At 35.8% G+C, this 26,317-nt stretch overlaps 4 non-coding genes across 4 annotated transcripts; 3 read left to right on the forward strand and 1 right to left on the reverse strand.

Annotated features, from left to right (window-relative positions):
• Positions 1-667: 667 nt before the first annotated feature.
• Positions 668-740, reverse strand: TRNAA-AGC (transfer RNA alanine (anticodon AGC)). Its single transcript has one exon. It is a non-coding gene; the product is annotated as a tRNA-Ala (tRNA).
• Positions 741-7,774: 7,034 nt separating this feature from the next.
• On the forward strand, positions 7,775-7,848 carry TRNAN-GUU (transfer RNA asparagine (anticodon GUU)). Its single transcript has one exon. It is a non-coding gene; the product is annotated as a tRNA-Asn (tRNA).
• Positions 7,849-15,478: 7,630 nt separating this feature from the next.
• TRNAN-GUU (transfer RNA asparagine (anticodon GUU)) lies at positions 15,479-15,552 on the forward strand. The gene has a single exon. It is a non-coding gene; the product is annotated as a tRNA-Asn (tRNA).
• Positions 15,553-21,346: 5,794 nt separating this feature from the next.
• TRNAN-GUU (transfer RNA asparagine (anticodon GUU)) lies at positions 21,347-21,420 on the forward strand. The gene has a single exon. It is a non-coding gene; the product is annotated as a tRNA-Asn (tRNA).
• Positions 21,421-26,317: the final 4,897 nt, after the last annotated feature.

The following is a 26,317-nucleotide window of genomic DNA, read 5'->3' on the forward strand; positions in this document are numbered from 1 at the left end:
TCACAGTGACTTTTAGCCAGAAGAATAAGAAAAAATGTATAAATATATACCAGATACTGGGATCCACTGGGTTAATTCTGAGAAGTTGATTCAATTATTTACAAAGGGGGTAAGTTAACCTTGCAACCGTATAGTGTTAGATAATAATAGAAGGAACTTTACAAATTGAAAACAAGTGATCAGTCCTAAGAAGATATAGAGAATAAGCTAAAAATTCACAGTGACTTTTAGCCAGAAGAATAAGAAAAAATGTATTAATATATAACAGATACTGGGATCCACTGGGTTAATTCTGAGAAGTGGATTCAATTATTTAAAAAGGGGGTAAATTACCCTTGCAAATGTCTAGTAATACCAGTTACAGCAGTTGAAATTGGACCCCTAGTAACACGATATCACTTTTTTATGCAGCATTATGGGGCTACAACAAATTGGTGCAAGTTTGGAGCTACCATAAGTGTGGCTTATAGTCAGTTACTCACAGGAAATGTGGTGTATCAGCTCTTTGAATCAACCCCAAATTTTTTGCATGTAATTTCAAGACAACTATATGTAACTCAGCATTCCTCTGGGGCATCAGAAGAAAATAAAAACAGTGAAGAATTTTGGTCAGGAATGTTATTCTTCACTTGATATATTGAAGCAAATTTTGGTTCGAAATATTATCTGGAGAATGCGGGCATCGATCCCGCTACCTCTCGCATGCTAAGCGAGCACTCTACCATTTGAGCTAATTCCCCTTTGATGTTAAAAGCATTTACACCACTCACACCAAGAGGACTGGATTACATTTAGAGTTAACATCTCAAAAACATCCATTAGCCTCAAGTTAAGTGAAATCCCATTATCGTTGGTATATAGTACCTTAATGATTTCATAAAATGTTTCCTTCTTTATCACCATTGTGTTGGAGACTTTGTGGGGCTGAGGAAACTGTCCCACATCTGGTGGCACTGTCCCAACTTACTTCCATTGTGGACAGAGATACATTGTCTTACTTACCTTCTCATTGGAATTTTAATGCCCAACTCCCTGTCATATTCCCTTTTATCTCATTATATTTTTGATATTCCTAAGTATACCCACAAATTTATAACACATATTTTGAGTGCTACCAAATGCCATATAGCTTTATATTGAAAAAACTCAGTTCCACCATTCTCAATCTTTATTATAAATACAATTTGGCACATCTATCATTGTGAATACATCACCATAATTATTCATAACACTGCAAATAAGTTCTCATATACTTGGATCCTTGGTCTAACTGCTAACTGAAATCCCCCCATTTCAACCCTTTTATAACTGGATTGATTCGCCCCCATCATGACTAAGATATTTTCACATCCTGACAAAATTCTCAATTCACTGGGTATAATCCTGTTATTTCTTACTTTGCACAAGATCATATTATAGTGTACATTTGTAAGAAATGATCCAAGTTAGAAACTTTTAAGCAGTTTAAGTTCAGTTCTGCTGGTTCATCTCTGCTTACTGATAATATCTATTAGAAAGCACTTTCACGTGTCTCTGTGGCGCAATTTGTTAGCACGGTTTCAGCTGTTAACTGAAAGGTTGATGGTTCAAGCCCACCCAGGGACGTGTTTAGTATTTGTTATTCTGTGGCAGGAGCATTCTATATTTGATGAAATTTACCTGGCTTTTGTCATCATTTTACCTCAATACACAAACTTACATGGAAATTAACAGCTATGACTTTACTAACTCTACATCCATGGCTTTCCAGCTAGTGTTAGATAATAATAGAAAGAACTTTACAAATTGAAAACAAGTGATCAGTTCTAAGAAGATATAGAGAATAAGCTAAAAATTCACAGTGACTTTTAGCCAGAAGACTAAGAAAAATTTATTAATATATACCAGATACTGGGATCCACTGGGTTAATTCTGAGAAGTGGATTCAATTATTTAAAAAGGGGGTAAGTTACCCTTGCAAATGTCTAGTAATACCAGTTACAGCAGTTGAAATTGGACCCCTAGTAACACAATATCACTTTTTTATGCAGCATTATGGGGCTACAACAAATTGGTGCAAGTTTGGACCTACCATAAGTGTGGCTTATAGTCAGTTACTCACAGGAAATGTGGTGTATCAGCACTTTGAATCAACCCCAAAATGTTTGCATGTAATTTTCAAGACAACTATATGTAACTCAGCATTCCTCTGGGGCATCAGAAGAAAATAAAAACAGTGAAGAATTTTGATCAGGAATGTTTTTCTTCACTTGATATATTGCAGCAAAATTTGGTTCCAAAATCTTATCTGGAGAATGCGGACTGGATTACATTTAGAAATAACATTTCAAAAACATCCATTAGCCTCAAGTTTAGTGAAATCCCATTATCATTGATATTTAGTACCTTAATGATTTCATAAAATGTTTCCTTCTTTATCACCATTGTGTTGGAGACGTTGTGGGGCTGAACAAACTGTCCCACATCTGGTGGCACTGTCCCAACTTACTTCCATTGTGGACAGATATACATTGTCTTGCTTTCCTTCTCATAGGAATTTTAATGCCCAACTCCCTGTCATATTCCCTTTTATCTCATTATATTTCTGATATTCCAAAGTATACCCATATATTTATAACACATATTTTGAGTGCTACCAAATGCCATATAGCTTTATATTGAAAAAACTCAGTTCCACCATTCTCTATCTTTATTATAAATACAATTTGGCACATCTATCATTGTGAATACATCACCAGAATTTTTCATAACACTGCAAATAAGTTCTCATATACTTGGATCCTTGGACTAACTGAAATCCCCCTATTTCAACCCTTTTATAACTGGTTTGATTCGCCCCCATCATGACTAAGATATTTTCACACCCTGACAAAATTCTCAATTCACAGGGTATAATCCTGTTATTTCTTACTTTGCACAAGTTCATATTATAGTGTCCATTTGTAAGAAATGATCCAAGTTAGAAACTTTTAAGTAGTTTAAGTTCAGTTCTGCTGCTTCATCTTCCCTTACTGATAATATCCATTACAAAGCACTTTCACGTGTCTCTGTGGCGCAATTGGATAGCGCGTTCGGCTCTTAGCTGAAAGGTTGGTGGTTCCTTCCCACCTAGGGACATATTTAGTATTTGTTATTCTGTGGCAGGAGGATTCTGTATTTGACAAAATTTACCAGGCATTTGTCTTCATTTTACCTTAATACACAAATTTACATGGAAATTAACAGCTATGAATTTACAAACTCTACATCCATGGCTTTCCAGCTAGTGTTAGATAATACTAGAAAGAACTTTACAAATTGAAAACAAGTGATCAGTCCTAAGAAGATATAGAGAATAAGCTAAAAATTCACAGTGACTTTTAGCCAGAAGAATAAGAAAAATGTATTAATATATACCAGATACTGGGATCCACTGGGTTAATTCTGAGAAGTTGATTCAATTATTTACAAAGGGGGTAAGTTAACCTTGCAACAGTATAGTAACACCAGTTACAGCAGTTGAAATTGGACCCCTAGCATCCCGATATCACTTTTTTATGCAGCATTATGGGGCTACAACAAATTGGTGCATGTTTGGAGCTACCATAAGTGTGGCTTATAGTCAGTTACTCACAGGAAATGTGGTGTATCAGCTCTTTGAATCAACCCCAAATTGTTTGCATTTAATTTTCAAGACAACTGTATGTAACTCAGCATTCCCCTGGGGCATCAGAAGAAAATAAAAACAGTGAAGAATTTTGGTCAGGAATGTTATTCTTCACTAGATATATTGCAGCAAATTTTGGTTCCAAAATCTTATCTGGAGAATGCGGACTGGATTACATTTAGAAATAACATCTCAAAAACATCCATTAGCCTCAAGTTTAGTGAAATCCCATTATCGTTGGTATTTAGTACCTTAATGATTTCATAAAATGTTTCCTTCTTTATCACCATTGTGTTGGAGACTTTGTGGGGCTGAAGAAACTGTCCCACATCTGGTGGCACTGTCCCAACTTACTTCCATTGTGGACAGATATACATTGTCTTGCTTTCCTTCTCATAGGAATTTTAATGCCCACTCCCTGTCATATTCCCTTTTATCTCATTATATTTCTGATATTCCTAAGTATACCCACAAATTTAAAACACATATTTTGAGTGCTACCAAATGCCATATAGCTTTTTATTGAAAAAACTCAGTTCCACGATTCTCTATCTTTATTATAAATACAATTTGGCACATCTATCATTGTGAATACATCACCAGAATTTTTCAAAACACTGCAAATAAGTTCTCATACACTTGGATCCTTGGACTAACTGAAATCCCCTTATTTCAACCCTTTTATAACTGGATTGATTCGCCCCCATCATGACTAAGATATTTTCACACCCTGACAAAATTCTCAATTCACAGGGAATAATCCTGTTATTTCTTACTTTGCACAAGTTCATATTACAGTGTACATTTGTAAGAAATGATCCAAGTTAGAAACTTTGAAACAGTTTAAGTTCTGTTCTGCTGGTTCATCTTCCCTTACTGATAATATCCATTAGAAAGCATTTTCATGTGTCTCTGTGGCGCAATTGGTTAGCACGTTCGGCTGTTAACTGAAAGATTGGTGGTTCAAGCCCACCCAGGGACGTGTTTAGTATTTGTTATTCTGTGGCATGAGGATTCTGTATTTGACAAAATTTACCAGGCATTTGTCTTCATTTTACCTCACTACACAAACTTACATGGAAATTAACAGCTATGACTTTACTAACTCTACATCTATGGCTTTCCAGCTAGTGTTAGATAATACTAGAAAGAACTTTACAAATTGAAAACAAGTGATCAGTCCTAAGAAGATATAGAGAATAAGCTTAAAATTCACAGTGACTTTTAGCCAGAAGAATAAAAAAAAATTATTAATACATTCCAGATACTGGGATCCACTGGGTTAATTCTGAGAAGTTGATTCAATTATTTACAAGGGCGGTAAGTTAACCTTGCAACAGTATAGTAACACCAGTTACAGCAGTTGAAATTGGACCACTAGCATCTCGATATCACTTTTTTATGCAGCATATGGGGCTATAACAAATTGGTGCAAGTTTGGAGCTACTATAAGTGTGGCTTATAGTCAGTTACTCAAAAGAAATGTTGTGTATCAGCTCTTTGAATCAACCCCAAATTGTTTGCATGTAATTTTCTAAACAACTATATGTAACTCAGCATTCCTCTGGGGCATCAGAAGAAAATAAAAACAGTGAAGAATTTTGGTCAGGAATGTTATTCTTCACTTGATATATTGAAGCAAATTTTGTTTCCAAAATATTATCTGGAGAATGCGGGCATCGATCCCATTACCTCTCGTATGCTAAGCAAGCGCTCTACCATTTCAGCTAATTCCCCTTTGATGTTAAAAGCATTTACACCTCTCACACCAAGAGGACTGGATTACATTTAGCGATAACATCTCAAAAACATCCATTAGCCTCAAGTTTAGTGAAATCCCATTATCGTTGGTATTTAGTACCTTAATGATTTCATAAAATGTTTCCTTCTTTATCACCATTGTGTTGGAGACTTTGTGGGGCTGAAGAAACTGTCCCACATCTGGTGGCACTGTCCCAACTTACTTCCATTGTGGACAGATATACATTGTCTTGCTTTCCTTCTCTTAGGAATTTTAATGCCCACTCCCTGTCATATTCCCTTTTATCTCATTATATTTCTGATATTCCTAAGTATACCCACAAATTTAAAACACATATTTTGAGTGCTACCAAATGCCATATAGCTTTTTATTGAAAAAACTCAGTTCCACGATTCTCTATCTTTATTATAAATACAATTTGGCACATCTATCATTGTGAATACATCACCAGAATTTTTCAAAACACTGCAAATAAGTTCTCATACACTTGGATCCTTGGACTAACTGAAATCCCCTTATTTCAACCCTTTTATAACTGGATTGATTCGCCCCCATCATGACTAAGATATTTTCACACCCTGACAAAATTCTCAATTCACAGGGAATAATCCTGTTATTTCTTACTTTGCACAAGTTCATATTACAGTGTACATTTGTAAGAAATGATCCAAGTTAGAAACTTTTAAACAGTTTAAGTTCTGTTCTGCTGGTTCATCTTCCCTTACTGATAATATCCATTAGAAAGCATTTTCATGTGTCTCTGTGGCGCAATTGGTTAGCACGTTCGGCTGTTAACTGAAAGATTGGTGGTTCAAGCCCACCCAGGGACGTGTTTAGTGTTTGTTATTCTGTGGCAGGAGGATTCTGTATTTGACAAAATTTACCAGGCATTTGTCTTCATTTTACCTCACTACACAAACTTACATGGAAATTAACAGCTATGACTTTACTAACTCTACATCCATGGCTTTCCAGCTAGTGTTAGATAATACTAGAAAGAACTTTACAAATTGAAAACAAGTGATCAGTCCTAAGAAGATATAGAGAATAAGCTTAAAATTCACAGTGACTTTTAGCCAGAAGAATAAAAAAAAATTATTAATATATTCCAGATACTGGGATCCACTGGGTTAATTCTGAGAAGTTGATTCAATTATTTACAAGGGCGGTAAGTTAGCCTTGCAACAGTATAGTAACACCAGTTACAGCAGTTGAAATTGGACCACTAGCATCTCTATATCACTTTTTTATGCAGCATATGGGGCTATAACAAATTGGTGCAAGTTTGGAGCTACTATAAGTGTGGCTTATAGTCAGTTACTCAAAAGAAATGTTGTGTATCAGCTCTTTGAATCAACCCCAAATTGTTTGCATGTAATTTTCTAAACAACTATATGTAACTCAGCATTCCTCTGGGGCATCAGAAGAAAATAAAAACAGTGAAGAATTTTGGTCAGGAATGTTATTCTTCACTTGATATATTGAAGCAAATTTTGTTTCCAAAATATTATCTGGAGAATGCGGGCATCGATCCCATTACCTCTCGTATGCTAAGCAAGCGCTCTACCATTTGAGCTAATTCCCCTTTGATGTTAAAAGCATTTACACCTCTCACACCAAGAGGACTGGATTACATTTAGCGATAACATCTCAAAAACATCCATTAGCCTCAAGTTTAGTGAAATCCCATTATTGTTGGTATTTAGTACCTTAATGATTTCATAAAATGTTTCCTTCTTTATCACCATTGTGTTGGAGACTTTGTGGGGCTGAGGAAACTGTCCCACATCTGGTGACACTGTCCCAACTTACTTCCTTTGTGGACAGATATACATTGTCTTTCTTACCTTCTCATAGGAATTTTAATGCCCAACTCCCTGTCATATTCCCTTTTATCTCATTATATTTCTGATATTCCTAAGTATACCCACAAATTTATAACACATATTTTGAGTGCTACCAAATGCCATATAGCTTTATATTGAAAAAACTCAGTTCCATTATTCTCTATCTTTATTATAAATACAATTTGGCACATCTATCATTGTGAATACATCTATAGAATTTTTCATAACACTGCAAATAAGTTCTCATATACTTGGATCCTTGGACTAACTTAAATCCCCTTATTTCAACCCTTTTATAACTGGATTGATTCACCCCCATCATGACTAAGATATTTTCACACCCTGACAAAATTCTCAATTCACAGGGAATAATCCTGTTATTTCTTACTTGCACAAGTTCATATTATAGAGCACATTTGTAAGAAATGATCCAAGTTAGAAACTTTTAAACAGTTTAAGTTCAGTTCTGCTGGTTCATCTTCCCTTACTGATAATATCCATTAGAAAGCACTTTCATGTGTCTCTGTGGTGCAATTGGTTAGCACGTTCGGCTGTTAACTGAAAGATTGGTGGTTCAAGCCCACCCAGGGACGTGTTTAGTATTTGTTATTCTGTGGCAGGAGGATTCTGTATTTGACAAGATTTACCAGGCATTTGTCTTCATTTTACCTCAATACACAAACTTACATGGAAATTAACAGCTATGACTTTACTAACTCTACATCCATGGCTTTCCAGCTAGTGTTAGATAATACTAGAAAGAACTTTACAAATTGAAAACAAGTGATCAGTCCTAAGAAGATATAGAGAATAAGCTAAAAATTCACAGTGACTTTTAGCCAGAAGAATAAGAAAAATGTATTAATATATACCAGATACTGGGATCCACTGGGTTAATTCTGAGAAGTTGATTCAATTATTTACAAAGGGGGTAAGTTAACCTTGCAACAGTATAGTAACACCAGTTACAGCAGTGGAAATTGGACCACTAGCAACCCGATATCACTTTATAATGCAGCATATGGGGCTACAACAAATTGGTGCAAGTTTGGAGCTACCATAAGTGTGGCTTATAGTCAGTTACTCACAGGAAATGTGGTGTATCAGCTCTATGAATCAACCCCAAATTGTTTGCATGTAATTTTCAAAACAACTATATGTAACTCAGCATTCCTCTTGGGCATCAGAAGAAAATAAAAACAGTGAAGAATTTTGGTCAGGAATGTTACTCTTCAGTTGATATATTGAAGCAAATTTTGGTTCCAAAACATTATCTGGAGAATGCAGGCATCGATCCAGCTACCTCTCGCATGCTAAGCGAGCGCTCTACCATTTGAGCTAATTCTCCTTTGATGTTAAAAGCAGTTATACCAGTCACACCAAGAGGACTGTATTACATTTAGAGATAACATCTCAAAAACATCCATTAGCCTCAAGTTTAGTGAAATCCCATTATCGTTGGTATTTAGTACCTTAATGATTTCATAAAATGATTCCTTCTTTATCACCATTGTGTTGGAGACTTTGTGAGGCTGAGGAAACTGTCCCACATCTGGTGGCACTGTCCCAACTTACTCCCATTGTGGACAGAGATATATTGTCTTTCTTACCTTCTCATAGGAATTTTAATGCCCAACTCCCTGTCATATTCCCTTTTATCTCATTATATTTCTGATATTCCTAAGTATACCCACAAATTTATAACACATATTTTGAGTGCTACCAAATGCCATATAGCTTTATATTGAAAAAACTCAGTTCCACCATTCTCTATCTTTATTATAAATACAATTTGGCACATCTATCATTGTGAATACATCACTAGAATTTTTCATAACACTGCAAATAAGTTCTCATATGCTTGGATCCTTGGACTAACTGAAATCCCCCTATTTCAACCCTTTTATAACTGGATTGATTCGCCCCCATCATGACTAAGATATTTTCACACCCTGACAAAATTCTCAATTCACAGGGTATAATCCTGTTATTTCTTACTTTGCACAAGTTCATATTATAGTGTCCATTTGTAAGAAATTATCCAGGTTAGAAACTTTTAAGCAGTTTAAGTTCAGTTCTGCTGGTTCATCTTTGCTTACTGATAATATCCATTAGAAAGCACTTACACGTGTCTCTGTGGTGCAATTGGTTAGCGTGTTCGGCTGTTAACCGAAAGGTTGGTGGTTCAAGCCCACCCAGGGGCGTGTTTAGTATTTGTTATTCTTTGGCAGGAAGATTCTGTATTTGACACAAATTACCACTCATTTGTCTTCATTTTACCTCAATACACAAACTTACATGGAAATTAACAGCTATGACTTTACTAACTCTACATCCATGGCTTTCCAGCTAGTGTTAGATAATACTAGAAAGAACTTTACAAATTGAAAACAAGTGATCAGTCCTAAGAAGAAATAGAGAATAAGCTAAAAATTCACAGTGACTTTTAGCCAGAAGAATAAGAAAAATGTATTAATATATACCAGATACTGAGATCCACTGGGTTAATTCTGAGAAGTTGATTCAATTATTTACAAAGAGGGTAAGTTAACCTTGCAACAGTATAGTAACACCAGTTACAGCAGTTGAAATTGGACCACTAGCAACCCGATATCACTTTTTTATGCAGCATATGGGGCAACAACAAATTGGTGCAAGTTTGGAGCTACCATAAGTGTGGCTTATAGTCAGTTACTCACAGGAAATGTGGTGTATCAGCTCTTTGAATCAACCCCAAATTGTTTGCATATAATTTTCAAAACAACTATATGTAACTCAGCATTCCTCTTGGGCATCAGAAGAAAATAAAAACAGAGAAGAATTTTGGTCAGGAATGTTACTCTTCAGTTGATATATTGAAGCAAATTTTGGTTCCAAAATATTATCTGGAGAATGCGGGCATCGATCCCGATACCTCTCACATGCTAAGCGAGCGCTCTACCATTTGAGCTAATTCCCCTTTGGTGTTAAAAGCATTTACACGACTCACACCAAGAGGACTGGATTACATTTAGAGATAACATCTCTAAAACATCCATTAGCCTCAAGTTTTGTGAAATCCCATTATCGTTGGTATTTAGTACCTTAATGATTTCATAAAATGTTTCCTTCTTTATCACCATTGTGTTGGAGACTTTGTGGGGCTGAGGAAACTGTCCCACATCTTGTGGCACTGTCCCAACTTACTTCCATTGTGGACAGAGATACATTGTCTTACTTACCTTCTCATTGGAATTTTAATGCCCAACTCCCTGTCATATTCCCTTTTATCTCATTATATTTTTGATATTGTAAGAAATGATCCAAGTTAGAAACTATTATGCAGTTTAAGTTCAGTTCTGCTGGTTCATCTTCCCTTACTGATATTATCCATTACAAAGCACTTTCGCGTGTCTCAGTGGAGTAATTGCTTAGCGCGCTCGGCTGTTAACCGAAAGGTTGGTGGTTCAAGCCCACCCAGGGATGTGTTTAGTATTTGATTTTCTTTGGCAGGAAGATTCTGTATTTGACACAAATTACCAGGCATTTGTCTTCATTTTACCTCAATACACAAACTTACATGGAAATTAACAGCTATGACTTTACTAACTCTACATCCATGGCTTTCCAGCTAGTGTTAGATAATACTAGAAAGAACTTTACAAATTGAAAACAAGTGATCAGTCCTAAGAAGATATAGAGAATAAGCTAAAAATTCACAGAGACTTTTAGCCAGAAGAATAAGAAAAATGTATTAATATATACCAGATACTGGGATCCACTGGGTTAATTCTGAGAAGTTGATTCAATTATTTACAAAGGGGGTAAGTTAACCTTGCAACAGTATAGTAACACCAGTTACAGCAGTTGAAATTAGACCACTAGCAACCCGATATCACTTTTTTATGCAGCATATGGGGCTACAACAAATTGGTACAAGTTTGGAGCTACCATAAGTGTGGCTTATAGTCAGTTACTCACAGGAAATGTGGTGTATCAGCTCTTTGAATCAACCCCAAATTGTTTGCATGTAATTTTCAAAACAACTATATGTAACTTAGCATTCCTCTTGGGCATCAGAAGAAAATAAAAACAGTGAAGAATTTTGGTCAGGAATGTTATTCTTCACTTGATATATTGAAGCAAATTTTGGTTCCAAGACATTTTCTGGAGAATGCGGGCATCAATCCCGCTACCTCTTGCATGCTAAGCGAGCGCTCTACCATTTGAGCTAATTCCCCTTTGGTGTTAAAAGCATTTACACGACTCACACCAAGAGGACTGGATTACATTTAGAGATAACATCTCTAAAACATCCATTAGCCTCAAGTTTTGTGAAATCCCATTATCGTTGGTATTTAGTACCTTAATGATTTCATAAAATGTTTCCTTCTTTATCACCATTGTGTTGGAGACTTTGTGGGGCTGAGGAAACTGTCCCAAATCTGGTGGCACTGTCCCAACTTACTCCCATTGTGGACAGAGATTCATTGTCTTTCTTACCTTCTCATAGGAATTTTAATGCCCAACTCCCTGTCATATTCCCTTTTATCTCATTATATTTCTGATATTCCTAAGTATACCCACAAATTTATAACACATATTTTGAGTGCTACCAAATGCCATATAGCTTTATATTGAAAAAACTCAGTTCCACCATTCTCTATCTTTATTATAAATACAATTTGGCACATCTATCATTGTGAATACATCACCAGAATTTTTCATAACACTGCAAATAAGTTCTCATATGCTTGGATCCTTGGTCTAACTGAAATCCCCCTATTTCAACCCTTTTATAACTGGATTGATTCGCCCCCATCATGACTAAGATATTTTCACACCCTGACAAAATTCTCAATTCACAGGGTATAATCCTGTTATTTCTTACTTTGCACAAGTTCATATTATAGTGTCCATTTGTAAGAAATGATCCAAGTTAGAAACTTTTAAGCAGTTTAAGTTCAGTTCTGCTGGTTCATCTTCGCTTACTGATAATATCCATTAGAAAGCACTTTCACGTATCTCTGTGGTGCAATTGGTTAGCGCGTTCGGCTGTTAACCGAAAGGTTGGTGGTCAAGCCCACCCAATGACGTGTTTAGTATTTGTTATTCTGTGGCAGGAGGATTCTATATTTGACAAAATTTACCAGGCATTTGTCTTCATTTTACCTCAATACACAAACTTACATGGAAATTAACAGCTATGACTTTACTAACTCTACATCCATGGCTTTCCAGCTAGTGTTAGATAATACTAGAAAGAACTTTACAAATTGAAAACAAGTGATCAGTCCTAAGAAGATATAGAGAATAAGCTAAAAATTCACAGTGACTTTTAGCCAGAAGAATAAGAAAAATGTATTAATATATACCAGATACTGGGATCCACTGGGTTAATTCTGAGAAGTTGATTCAATTATTTACAAAGGGGGTAAGTTAACCTTGCAACAGTATAGTAACACCAGTTACAGCAGTTGAAATTGGACCACTAGCAACCCGATATCACTTTTTTTTTGCAGCATATGGGGCTACAACAAATTGGTGCAAGTTTGGAGCTACCATAAGTGTGGCTTATAGTCAGTTACTCACAGGAAATGTGGTGTATCAGCTCTTTGAATCAACCCCAAATTGTTTGCATGTAATTTTCAAAACAACTATATGTAACTCAGCATTCCTCTTGGGCATCAGAAGAAAATAAAAACAGTGAAGAATTTTGGTCAGGAATGTTATTCTTCACTTGATATATTGAAGCAAATTTTGGTTCCAAGACATTTTCTGGAGAATGCGGGCATCGATGCCGCTACCTCTTGCATGCTAAGCGAGCGCTCTACCATTTGAGCTAATTCCCCTTTGGTGTTAAAAGCATTTACACGACTCACACCAAGAGGACTGGATTAGATTTAGAGATAACATCTCTAAAACATCCATTAGCCTCAAGTTTAGTGAAATCCCATTATCGTTGGTATTTAGTACCTTAATGATTTCATAAAATGTTTCCTTCTTTATCACCATTGTGTTGGAGACTTTGTGGGGCTGAGGAAACTGTCCCAAATCTGGTGGCACTGTCCCAACTTACTCCCATTGTGGACAGAGATTCATTGTCTTTCTTACCTTCTCATAGGAATTTTAATGCCCAACTCCCTGTCATATTCCCTTTTATCTCATTATATTTCTGATATTCCTAAGTATACCCACAAATTTATAACACATATTTTGAGTGCTACCAAATGCCATATAGCTTTATATTGAAAAAACTCAGTTCCACCATTCTCTATCTTTATTATAAATACAATTTGGCACATCTATCATTGTGAATACATCACCAGAATTTTTCATAACACTGCAAATAAGTTCTCATATGCTTGGATCCTTGGACTAACTGAAATCCCCCTATTTCAACCCTTTTATAACTGGATTGATTCGCCCCCATCATGACTAAGATATTTTCACACCCTGACAAAATTCTCAATTCACAGGGTATAATCCTGTTATTTCTTACTTTGCACAAGTTCATATTATAGTGTCCATTTGTAAGAAATGATCCAAGTTAGAAACTTTTAAGCAGTTTAAGTTCAGTTCTGCTGGTTCATCTTCGCTTACTGATAATATCCATTAGAAAGCGCTTTCACGTGTCTCTGTGGTGCAATTGGTTAGCGTGTTCAGCTGTTAACCGATAGGTTGGTGGTCAAGCCCACCCAATGACGTGTTTAGTATTTGTTATTCTGTGGCAGGAGGATTCTATATTTGACAAAATTTACCAGGCATTTGTCTTCATTTTACCTCAATACACAAACTTACATGGAAATTAACAGCTATGACTTTACTAACTCTACGTCCATGGCTTTCCAGCTAGTGTTAGATAATACTAGAAAAAACTTTACAAATTGAAAACAAGTGATCAGTCCTAAGAAGATATAGAGAATAAGCTAAAAATTCACAGTGACTTATAGCCAGAAGAATAACAAAAATGTATTAATATATACCAGATACTGGGATCCACTGGGTTAATTCTGAGAAGTTGATTCAATTATTTACAAAGGGGGTAAGTTAACCTTGCAACAGTATAGTAACACCAGTTACAGCAGTTGAAATTGGACCACTAGCAACCCGATATCACTTTTTTATGCAGCATATGGGGCTACAACAAATTGGTGCAAGTTTGGAGCTTCCATAAGTGTGGCTTATAGTCAGTTACTCTCAGGAAATGTGGAGTATCAGCTCTTTGAATCAACCCCAAATTGTTTGCATGTAATTTTCAAAACAACTATATGTAACTCAGCATTCCTCTTGGGCATCAGAAGAAAATAAAAACAGTGAAGAATTTTGGTCAGGAATGTTACTCTTCAGTTGATATATTGAAGCAAATTTTGGTTCCAAAATATTATCTGGAGAATGTGGGCATCGATCCCGCTACCTCTCGCATGCTAAACGAGTGCTCTACCATTTGAGCTATTTCCCCTTTGGTGTTAAAAGCATTTACACCACTCACACCAAGAGGACTGGATTACATTTAGAGATAACATCTCAAAAACATCCATTAGCCTCAAGTTTAGTGAAATCCCATTATCGTTGGTATTTAGTACCTTAATGATTTCATAAAATGTTTCCTTCTTTATCACCATTGTGTTGGAGACTTTGTGGGGCTGAGGAAACTGTCCCACATCTGGTGGCACTGTCCCAACTTACTCCCATTGTGGACAGAGATTCATTGTCTTTCTTACCTTCTCATAGGAATTTTAATGCCCAACTCCCTGTCATATTCCCTTTTATCTCATTATATTTCTGATATTCCTAAGTATACCCACAAATTTATAACACATATTTTGAGTGCTACCAAATGCCATATAGCTTTATATTGAAAAAACTCAGTTCCACCATTCTCTATCTTTATTATAAATACAATTTGGCACATCTATCATTGTGAATACATCACCAGAATTTTTCATAACACTGCAAATAAGTTCTCATATGCTTGGATCCTTGGACTAACTGAAATCCCCCTATTTCAACCCTTTTATAACTGGATTGATTTGCCCCCATCATGACTAAGATATTTTCACACCCGGACAAAATTCTCAATTCACAGGGTATAATCCTGTTATGTCTTACTTTGCACAAGTTCATATTATAGTGTCCATTTGTAAGAAATGATCCAAGTTAGAAACTTTTAAACAGTTTAAGTTCAGCTCTGCTGGTTCATCTTCCCTTACTGATAATATCCATTAGAAAGTACATTCATGTGTCTCTGTGGCGTAATTGGTTAGTGCGTTCGGCTGTTAACCGAAAGGTTGGTGGTTCAAGCCCACCCAGGGACTTGTTTAGTATTTGTTATTCTTTGGCAGGAAGATTCTGTATTTGACAAAAATTACTAGGCATTTGTCTTCATTTTACCTCAATACACAAACTTACATGGAAATTAACAGCTATGACTTTACTAACTCTACATCCATGGCTTTACAGCTAGTGTTAGAAAATACTAGAAAGAACGTTACAAATTGAAAACAAGTGATCAGTCCTAAGAAGATATAGAGAATAAGCTAAAAATTCACAGTGACTTTTAGCCAGAAGAATAAGAAAAAATTATTAATATATACCAGATACTGGGATCCACTGGGTTAATTCTGAGAAGTGGATTCAATTATTTAAAAAGGGGGTAAGTTACCCTTGCAACAGTCTAGTAATACCAGTTACAGCAGTTGAAATTGGACCCCTAGCAACCCAATATCACTTTTTTATGCAGCATTATGGGGCTAAAACAAATTGGTGCAAGTTTGGAGCTACCATAAGTGTGGCTTATAGTCAGTTACTCACAGGAAATGTGGTGTATCAGCTCTTTGAATCAACCCCAAATTGTTTGCATGTAATTTTCAAGACAACTATATGTAACTCCGCATTCCTCTGGGGCATCAGAAGAAAATAAAAACAGTGAAGAATTTTGGTCAGGAATGTTATTTATCACTTGATATATTGCAGCAAATTTTGGTTCCAAAATCTAATCTGGAGAATGCGGACTGGATTACATTTAGAAATAACATCTCAAAAACATCCATTAGCCTCAATTTTAGTGAAATCCCATTATCGTTGGTATTTAGTACCTTAATGATTTCATAAAATGTTTCCTTCTTTATCACCATTGTGTTGGAGACTTTGTGGGGCTGAGGAAACTGTCCCACATCTGGTGGCACTGTCCCAACTTACTTCCATTGTGGACAGAGATACATTGTCTTACTTACCTTCTCATAGGAATTTTAATGCCCAACTCCCTGTCATATTCCCTTTTATCTCATTATATTTCTGATATTCCAAAGTATACCCACAAATTTATAACACATATTTTGAGTGCTACCAAATGCCATTTAGCTTTATATTGAAAAAACTCAGTTCCACCATTCTCTATCTTTATTATAAATACAATTTGGCACATCTATCATTGTGAATACATCACCAGAATTTTTCATAACACTGCAAATAAGTTCTCATATGCTTGGATCCTTGGACTAACTGAAATCCTCCTATTTCAACCCTTTTATAACTGGATTGATTAACCCCCATCATGACTAAGATTTTTTCATACCCTGACAAAATTCTCAATTCACAGGGTATAATCCTGTTATTTCTTACTTTGCACAAGTTCATATTATAGTGTCCATTTGTAAGAAATTATCCAAGTTAGAAACTTTTAAGCAGTTTAAGTTCAGTTCTGCTGGTTCATCTTCGCTTACTGATAATATCCATTAGAAAGCACTTTCAAGTGTCTCTGTGGTGCAATTGGTTAGCGTGTTTGGCTGTTAACCGAAAGGTTGGTGGTCAAGCCCACCCAATGACGTGTTTAGTATTTGTTATTCTGTGGCAGGAGGATTCTATATTTGACAAAATTTACGCGGCATTTGTCTTCATTTTACCTCAATACACAAACTTACATGGAAATTAACAGCTATGACTTTACTAACTCTACATCCATGGCTTTACAGCTAGTGTTAGATAATACTAGAAAGAACTTTACAAATTGAAAACAAGTGATCAGTTCTAAGAAGATATAGAGAATAAGCTAAAAATTCACAGTGACTTTTAGCCAGAAGAATAAGAAAAATGTATTAATATATACCAGATACTGGGATCCACTGGGTTCATTCTGAGAAGTTGATTCAATTATTTACAAAGGGGGTAAGTTAATCTTGCAACAGTATAGTAACACCAGTTACAGCAGTTGAAATTGGACCACTAGCAACCCGATATCACTTTTTTATGCAGCATATGGGGCTACAACAAATTGGTGCAAGTTTGGAGCTACCATAAGTGTGGCTTATAGTCAGTTACTCTCAGGAAATGTGGTGTATCAGCTCTTTGAATCAACCCCAAATTGTTTGCATGTAATTTTCAAAACAACTATATGTAACTCAGCATTCCTCTTGGGCATCAGAAGAAAATAAAGACAGTGAAGAATTTTGGTCAGGAATGTTACTCTTCAGTTGATATATTGAAGCAAATTTTGGTTCCAAAATATTATCTGGAGAATGCGGGCATCGATCATGCTAAGCGAGCGCTCTACCATTTGAGCTAATTCCCCTTTGATGTTAAAAGCATTTACACCACTCACACCAAGAGGACTGGATTACATTTAGAGATAACATCTCAAAAACATCCATTAGCCTCAAGTTTAGTGAAATCCCATTATCGTTGGTATTTAGTACCTTAATGATTTCATAAAATGTTTCCTTCTTTATCATCATTGTGTTGGAGACTTTGTTCGGCTGAGGAAACTGTCCCACATCTGGTGGCACTGTCCCATCTTACTTCCATTGTGGACAGAGATTCATTGTCTTTCTTACCTTCTCATAGGAATTTTAATGCCCAACTCCCTGTCATATTCCCTTTTATCTCATTATATTTCTGATATTCCTAAGTATACCCACAAATTTATAACACATATTTTGAGTGCTACCAAATGCCATATAGCTTTATATTGAAAAAACTCAGTTCCACCATTCTCTATCTTTATTATAAATACAATTTGGCACATCTATCATTGTGAATACATCACTAGAATTTTTCATAACACTGCAAATAAGTTCTCATATGCTTGGATCCTTGGACTAACTGAAATCCCCCTATTTCAACCCTTTTATAACTGGATTGATTCGCACCCATCATGACTAAGATATTTTCACACCCGGACAAAATTCTCAATTCACAGGGTATAATCCTGTTATTTCTTACTTTGCACAAGTTCATATTATAGTGTCCATTTGTAAGAAATGATCCAAGTTAGAAAATTTTAAGCAGTTTAAGTTCAGTTCTGCTGGTTCATCTTCGCTTACTGATAATATCCATTAGAAAGCACTTTCACGTGTCTCTGTGGTGCAATTGGTTAGTGTGTTCGGCTGTTAACCGACAGGTTGGTGGCTCAAGCCCACCAAGGGACGTGTTTAGTATTTGTTATTCTGTGGCAGGAGGATTCTGTATTTGACAAAATTTACGCGGCATTTGTCTTCATTTTACCTCAATACACAAACTTACATGGAAATTAACAGCTATGAATTTACTAACTCTACATCCATGGCTTTCCAGCTAGTGTTAGATAATACTAGAAAGAACTTTACAAATTGAAAACAAGTGATCAGTCCTAAGAAGATATAGAGAATAAGCTTAAAATTCACTGTGACTTTTAGCCAGAAGAATAAAAAAAATGTATTAATATATACCAGATACTGGGATCCACTGGGTTAATTCTGAGAAGTTGATTCAATTATTTACATGGGGGGTAAGTTAACCTTGCAACAGTATAGTAACACCAGTTACAGCAGTTGAAATTGGACCACTAGCAACCCGATATCACTTTTTTATGCAGCATATGGGGCTACAACAAATTGATGCAAGTTTGGAGCTACCATAAGTGTGGCTTATAGTCAGTTACTCACAGGAAATGTGGTGTATCAGCTCTTTGAATCAACCCCAAATTGTTTGCATGTAATTTTCTAAACAACTATATGTAACTCAGCATTCCTCTTGGGCATCAGAAGAAAATAAAAACAGTGAAGAATTTTGGTCAGGAATGTTACTCTTCACTTGATATATTGCAGCAAATTTTGGTTCCAAAATATTATCTGGAGAATGCAGGCATCGATCCCACTACCTCTCGCATGCTAAGCGAGCACTCTACCATTTGATCTAATTCCCCTTTGATGTTAAAAGCATTTACACCACTCACACCAAGAGGACTGGATTACATTTAGAGATAACATCTCAAAAACATCCATTAGCCTCAAGTTTAGTGGAATCCCATTATCGTTGGTATTTAGTACGTTAATGATTTCATAAAATGTTTCCTTATTTATCACCATTGTGTTGGAGACTTTGTGGGGCTGAGGAAACTGTCCCACATCTGGTGGCACTGTCCCAACTTACTTCCATTGTGGACAGAGATACATTGTCTTACTTACCTTCTCATTGGAATTTTAATGCCCAACTCCCTGTCATATTCCCTTTTATCTCATTATATTTTTGATATTGTAAGAAATGATCCAAGTTAGAAACTTTTATGCAGTTTAAGTTCAGTTCTGCTGCTTCATCTTCCATTACTGATAATATCCATTAGAAAGCACTTTCACGTGTCTCTGTGGCGCAATTGGTTAGCGCATTCGGCTGTTAACCAAAAGGTTGGTAGTTCAAGACCACCCAGGAACGTGTTTAGTATTTGTTATTTTGTGGTATTAGACAAAATTTACCAGGCATTTGTCTTCATTTTACCTCAATACACAAACTTACATGGAAATTAACAGCTATGACTTTACTAACTCTACATCCATGGCTTTCCAGCTAGTGTTAGATAATACTAGAAAGAACTTTACAAATTGAAAACAAGTGATCAGTTCTAAGAAGATATAGAGAATAAGCTAAAAATTCACAGTGACTTTTAGCCAGAAGAATAAGAAATTTTTTTTAATATATACCAGATACTGGGATCCACTGGGTTAATTCTGAGAAGTGGATTCAATTATTTAAAAAGGGGGTAAGTTACCTTGCAAATGTCTAGTAATACCAGTTACAGCAGTTGAAATTTGACCCCTAGTAACACAATATCACTTTTTTATGCAGCATTATGGGGCTACAACAAATTGGTGCAAGTTTGGAGCTACCTTAAGTGTGGCTTATAGTCAGTTACTCACAGGAAATGTGGTGTATCAGCTCTTTGAAGCAACCCCAAATTGTTTGCATGTAATTTTCAAGACAACTATATGTCACTCCGCATTCCTCTGGGGCATCAGAAGAAAATAAAAACAGTGAAGAATTTTTGTCTGGAATGTTATTCTTCACTTGATATATTGCAGCAAATTTTGGTTGCAAAATCTTATCTGGAGAATGCGGACTGGATTACATTTAGAAATAACATCTCAAAAACTTCCATTAGCCTCAAGTTTAGTGAAATCCCATTATCGTTGGTATTTAGTACCTTATTGATTTCATAAAATGTTTCCTTCTTTATCACCATTGTGTTGGAGACTTTGTGGGGCTGAGGAAACTGTCCCACATCTGGTGGCACTGTCCGAAACTTACTTCCATTGTGGACAGAGATACATTGTCTTACTTACCTTCTCATTGGAATTTTAATGCCCAACTCCCTGTCATATTCCCTTTTATCTCATTATATTTCTGATATTCCTAAGTATACCCACAAATTTATAACACATATTTTGAGTGCTACCAAATGCCATATAGCTTTATATTGAAAAAACTCAGTTCCACCATTCTCTATCTTTATTATAAATATAATTTGGCACATCTATCATTGTGAATACATCACCAGAATATTTCATAACACTGCAAATAAGTTCTCATATACTTGGATCCTTGGACTAACTGAAATCCCCCTATTTCAACCCTTTTATAACTGGATTGATTCGCCCCCATCACGACTAAGTTATTTTCACACCCTGACAAAATTCTCAATTTACAGGGTATAATCCAGTTATTTCTTACTTTGCACAAGTTCATATTATAGTGTCCATTTGTATGAAATGATCCAAGTTAGAAACTTTTAAGCAGTTTAAGTTCAGTTCTGCTGGTTCATCTTCGCTTACTGATAATATCCATTAGAAAATACTTTCACGTGTCTCTGTGGCGCAATTGGTTAGCGCGTTCGGCTGTTAACTGAAAGGTTGGTGGTTCAAGCCCACCCAGGGACGTGTTTAGTATTTGTTATTCTGTGGCAGGAGGATTCTTTATTTGACGAAATTTACCAGACATTTGTCTTCATTTTACCTCAATACACAAACTTACATGGAAATTAACAGCTATGACTTTACTAACTCTACATCCATGGCTTTCCAACTAGTGTTAGATAATAATAGAAAGAACTTTACAAAATTGAAAACAAGTGATCAGTCCTAAGAAGATATAGAGAATAAGCTAAAAATTCACAGAGACTTTTAGCCAGAAGAATAAGAAAAATGTATTAATATATACCAGATACTGGGATCCACTAGGTTAATTCTGAGAAGTTGATTCAATTATTTACAAAGGGGGTAAGTTAACCTTGCAACAGTATAGTAACACCAGTTACAGCAGTTGAAATTGGACGACTAGCAACCCGATATCACTTTTTTATACAGCATATGGTGCTACAACAAATTGGTGCAAGTTTGGAGCTACCATAAGTGTGGCTTATAGTCAGTTACTCACATTAAATGTGGTGTATCAGCTCTTTGAATCAACCCCAAATTGTTTGCATGTAATTTTCAAGACAACTATATGTAACTCTGCATTCCTCTGGGGCATCAGAAGAAAATAAAAACAGTGAAGAATTTTGGTCAGGAATGTTATTCTTCACTTGATATATTGCAGCAAATTTTGGTTCCAAAACATTATCTGGAGAAAGCGGGCATCGATCCCACTACCTCTCGCATGCTAAGCGAGCACTCTACCATTTGAGCTAATTCCCCTTTGATGTTAAAAGCATTTACACCACTCACACCAAGAGGACTGGATTACATTTAGAGATAACATCTCAAAAACATCCATTAGCCTCAAGTTTAGTGAAATCCCATTATCGTTGGTATTTAGTACCTTAATGATTTCATAAAATGTTTCCTTCTTTATCACCATTGTGTTGGAGACTTTGTGGGGCTGAGGAAACTGTCCCACATCTGGTGGCACTGTCCCAACTTACTTCCATTGTGGACAGAGATACATTGTCTTACTTACCTTCTCATTGGAATTTTAATGCCCAACTCCCTGTCATATTCCCTTTTATCTCATTATATTTCTGATATTCCTAAGTATACCCACAAATTTATAACACATATTTTGAGTGCTACCAAATGCCATATAGCTTTATATTGAAAAAACTCAGTTCCACCATTCTCTATCTTTATTATAAATACAATTTGGCACATCTATCATTGTGAATACATCACCAGAATTTTTCATAACACTGCAAATAAGTTCTCATATACTTGGATCCTTGGACTAACTGAAATCCCCCCTAATTCAACCCTTTTATAACTGGATTGATTCGCCCCCATCACGACTAAGATATTTTCACACCCTGACAAAATTCTCAATTTACAGGGTATAATCCTGTTATTTCTTACTTTGCACAAGTTCATATTATAGTGTCCATTTGTAAGAAATGATCCAAGTTAGAAACTTTTATGCAGTTTAAGTTCAGTTCTGCTGGTTCATCTTCGCTTACTGATAATATCCATTAGAAAGCACTTTCACGTGTCTTTGTGGCGCAATTGGTTAGCACGTTCGGCTGTTAACTGAAAGGTTGGTGGGTCAAGCCCACCCAGGGACGTGTTTATTATTTGTTTTTCTGTTTCAGGAGGATTCTATATTTGACGAAATTTACCTGGCATTTGTCATCATTTTACCTCAATACACAAACTTACCTGGAAATTATCAGCTATGACTTTACTAACTCTACATCCATGGCTTTCCAGCTAGTGTTAGATAATAATAGAAAGAACTTTACAAATTGAAAACAAGTGATCAGTCCTAAGAAGATATAGAGAATAAGCTAAAAATTCACAGTGACTTTTAGCCAGAAGAATAAGAAAAAATGTATTAATATATACCAGATACTGGGATCCACTGGGTTAATTCTGAGAAGTTGATTCAATTATTTACAAAGGGGGTAAGTTAACCTTGCAACAGTATAGTAACACCAGTTACAGCAGTTGAAATTGGACCCCTAGTAACACAATATCACTTTTTTATACAGAATATGGTGCTACAACAAATTGGTGCAAGTTTGGAGCTACCATAAGTGTGGCTTATAGTCAGTTACTCACATTAAATATGGTGTATCAGCTCTTTGAATCAACCCCAAATTGTTTGCATGTAATTTTCAAGACTACTATATGTAACTCTGCATTCCTCTGGGGCATCAGAAGAAAATAAAAACAGTGAAGAATTTTGGTCAGGAATGTTATTCTGCACTTGATATATTGCAGCAAATTTTGGTTCCAAAATATTATCTGGAGAATGCAGGCATCGATCCCACTACCTCTCGCATGCTAAGCAAGCACTCTACCATTTGATCTATTTCCCCTTTGATGTTAAAAGCATTTACACCACTCACACCAAGAGGACTGGATTACATTTAGAGATAACATCTCAAAAACATCCATTAGCCTCAAGTTTAGTGGAATCCCATTATCGTTGGTATTTAGTACCTTAATGATTTCATAAAATGTTTCCTTATTTATCACCATTGTGTTGGAGACTTTGTGGGGCTGAGGAAACTGTCCCACATCTGGTGGCACTGTCCCAACTTACTTCCATTGTGGACAGAGATACATTGTCTTACTTACCTTCTCATTGGAATTTTAATGCCCAACTCCCTGTCATATTCCCTTTTATCTCATTATATTTTTGATATTGTAAGAAATGATCCAAGTTAGAAACTTTTATGCAGTTTAAGTTCAGTTCTGCTGGTTCATCTTCCATTACTGATAATATCCATTAGAAAGCACTTTCACGTGTCTCTGTGGCGCAATTGGTTAGCACGTTCGGCTGTTAACCAAAAGGTTGGTAGTTCAAGACCACCCAGGAACGTGTTTAGTATTTGTTATTTTGTGGTATTAGACAAAATTTACCAGGCATTTGTCTTCATTTTACCTCAATACACAAACTTACATGGAAATTAACAGCTATGACTTTACTAACTCTACATCCATGGCTTTCCAGCTAGTGTTAGATAATACTAGAAAGAACTTTACAAATTGAAAACAAGTGATCAGTTCTAAGAAGATATAGAGAATAAGCTAAAAATTCACAGTGACTTTTAGCCAGAAGAATAAGAAATTTTTTTTAATATATACCAGATACTGGGATCCACTGGGTTAATTCTGAGAAGTGGATTCAATTATTTAAAAAGGGGGTAAGTTAACCTTGCAAATGTCTAGTAATACCAGTTACATCAGTTGAAATTTGACCCCTAGTAACACAATATCACTTTTTTATGCAGCATTATGGGGCTACAACAAATTGGTGCAAGTTTGGAGCTACCTTAAGTGTGGCTTATAGTCAGTTACTCACAGGAAATGTGGTGTATCAGCTCTTTGAATCAACCCCAAATTGTTTGCATGTAATTTTCAAGACAACTATATGTCACTCCGCATTCCTCTGGGGCATCAGAAGAAAATAAAAACAGTGAAGAATTTTGGTCAGGAATGTTATTCTTCACTTGATATATTGCAGCAAATTTTGGTTCCAAAATATTATCTGGAGAATGCAGGCATCGATCCCACTACCTCTCGCATGCTAAGCGAGCACTCTACCATTTGAGCTAATTACCCATTGATGTTAAAATCATTTACACCACTCACACCAAGAGGACTGGATTACATTTAGAGATAACATCTCAAAAACATCCATTAGCCTCAAGTTTAGTGGAATCCCATTATCGTTGGTATTTAGTACCTTAATGATTTCATAAAATGTTTCCTTATTTATCACCATTGTGTTGGAGACTTTGTGGGGCTGAGGAAACTGTCCCACATCTGGTGGCACTGTCCCAACTTACTTCCATTGTGGACAGAGATACATTGTCTTACTTACCTTCTCAATGGAATTTTAATGCCCAACTCCGTGTCATATTCCCTTTTATCTCATTATATTTCTGATATTCCTAAGTATACCCACAAATTTATAACACATATTTTGAGTGCTACCAAATGCCATATAGCTTTATATTGAAAAAACTCAGTTCCACCATTCTCTATCTTTATTATAAATACAATTTGGCACATCTATCATTGTGAATACATCACCAGAATTTTTCATAACACTGCAAATAAGTTCTCATATACTTGGATCCTTGGACTAACTGAAATCCCCCCTAATTCAACCCTTTTATAACTGGATTGATTCGCCCCCATCACGACTAAGATATTTTCACACCCTGACAAAATTCTCAATTTACAGGGTATAATCCTGTTATTTCTTACTTTGCACAAGTTCATATTATAGTGTCCATTTGTAAGAAATGATCCAAGTTAGAAACTTTTATGCAGTTTAAGTTCAGTTCTGCTGGTTCATCTTCGCTTACTGATAATATCCATTAGAAAGCACTTTCACGTGTCTCTGTGGCGCAATTGGTTAGCACGTTCGGCTGTTAACTGAAAGGTTGGTGGGTCAAGCCCACCCAGGGACGTGTTTATTATTTGTTTTTCTGTTTCAGGAGGATTCTATATTTGACGAAATTTACCTGGCATTTGTCATCATTTTACCTCAATACACAAACTTACCTGGAAATTATCAGCTATGACTTTACTAACTCTACATCCATGGCTTTCCAGCTAGTGTTAGATAATAATAGAAAGAACTTTACAAATTGAAAACAAGTGATCAGTCCTAAGAAGATATAGAGAATAAGCTAAAAATTCACAGTGACTTTTAGCCAGAAGAATAAGAAAAATGTATTAATATATACCAGATACTGGGATCCACTAGGTTAATTCTGAGAAGTTGATTCAATTATTTACAAAGGGGGTAAGTTAACCTTGCAACAGTATAGTAACACCAGTTACAGCAGTTGAAATTGGACCCCTAGTAACACAATATCACTTTTTTATA

This window comes from Taudactylus pleione, unplaced genomic scaffold (genome assembly GCF_031769625.1).
Source record: "Taudactylus pleione unplaced genomic scaffold, aTauple2 ptg000174l, whole genome shotgun sequence".
Lineage (NCBI taxonomy): Eukaryota > Metazoa > Chordata > Amphibia > Anura > Myobatrachidae > Taudactylus > Taudactylus pleione.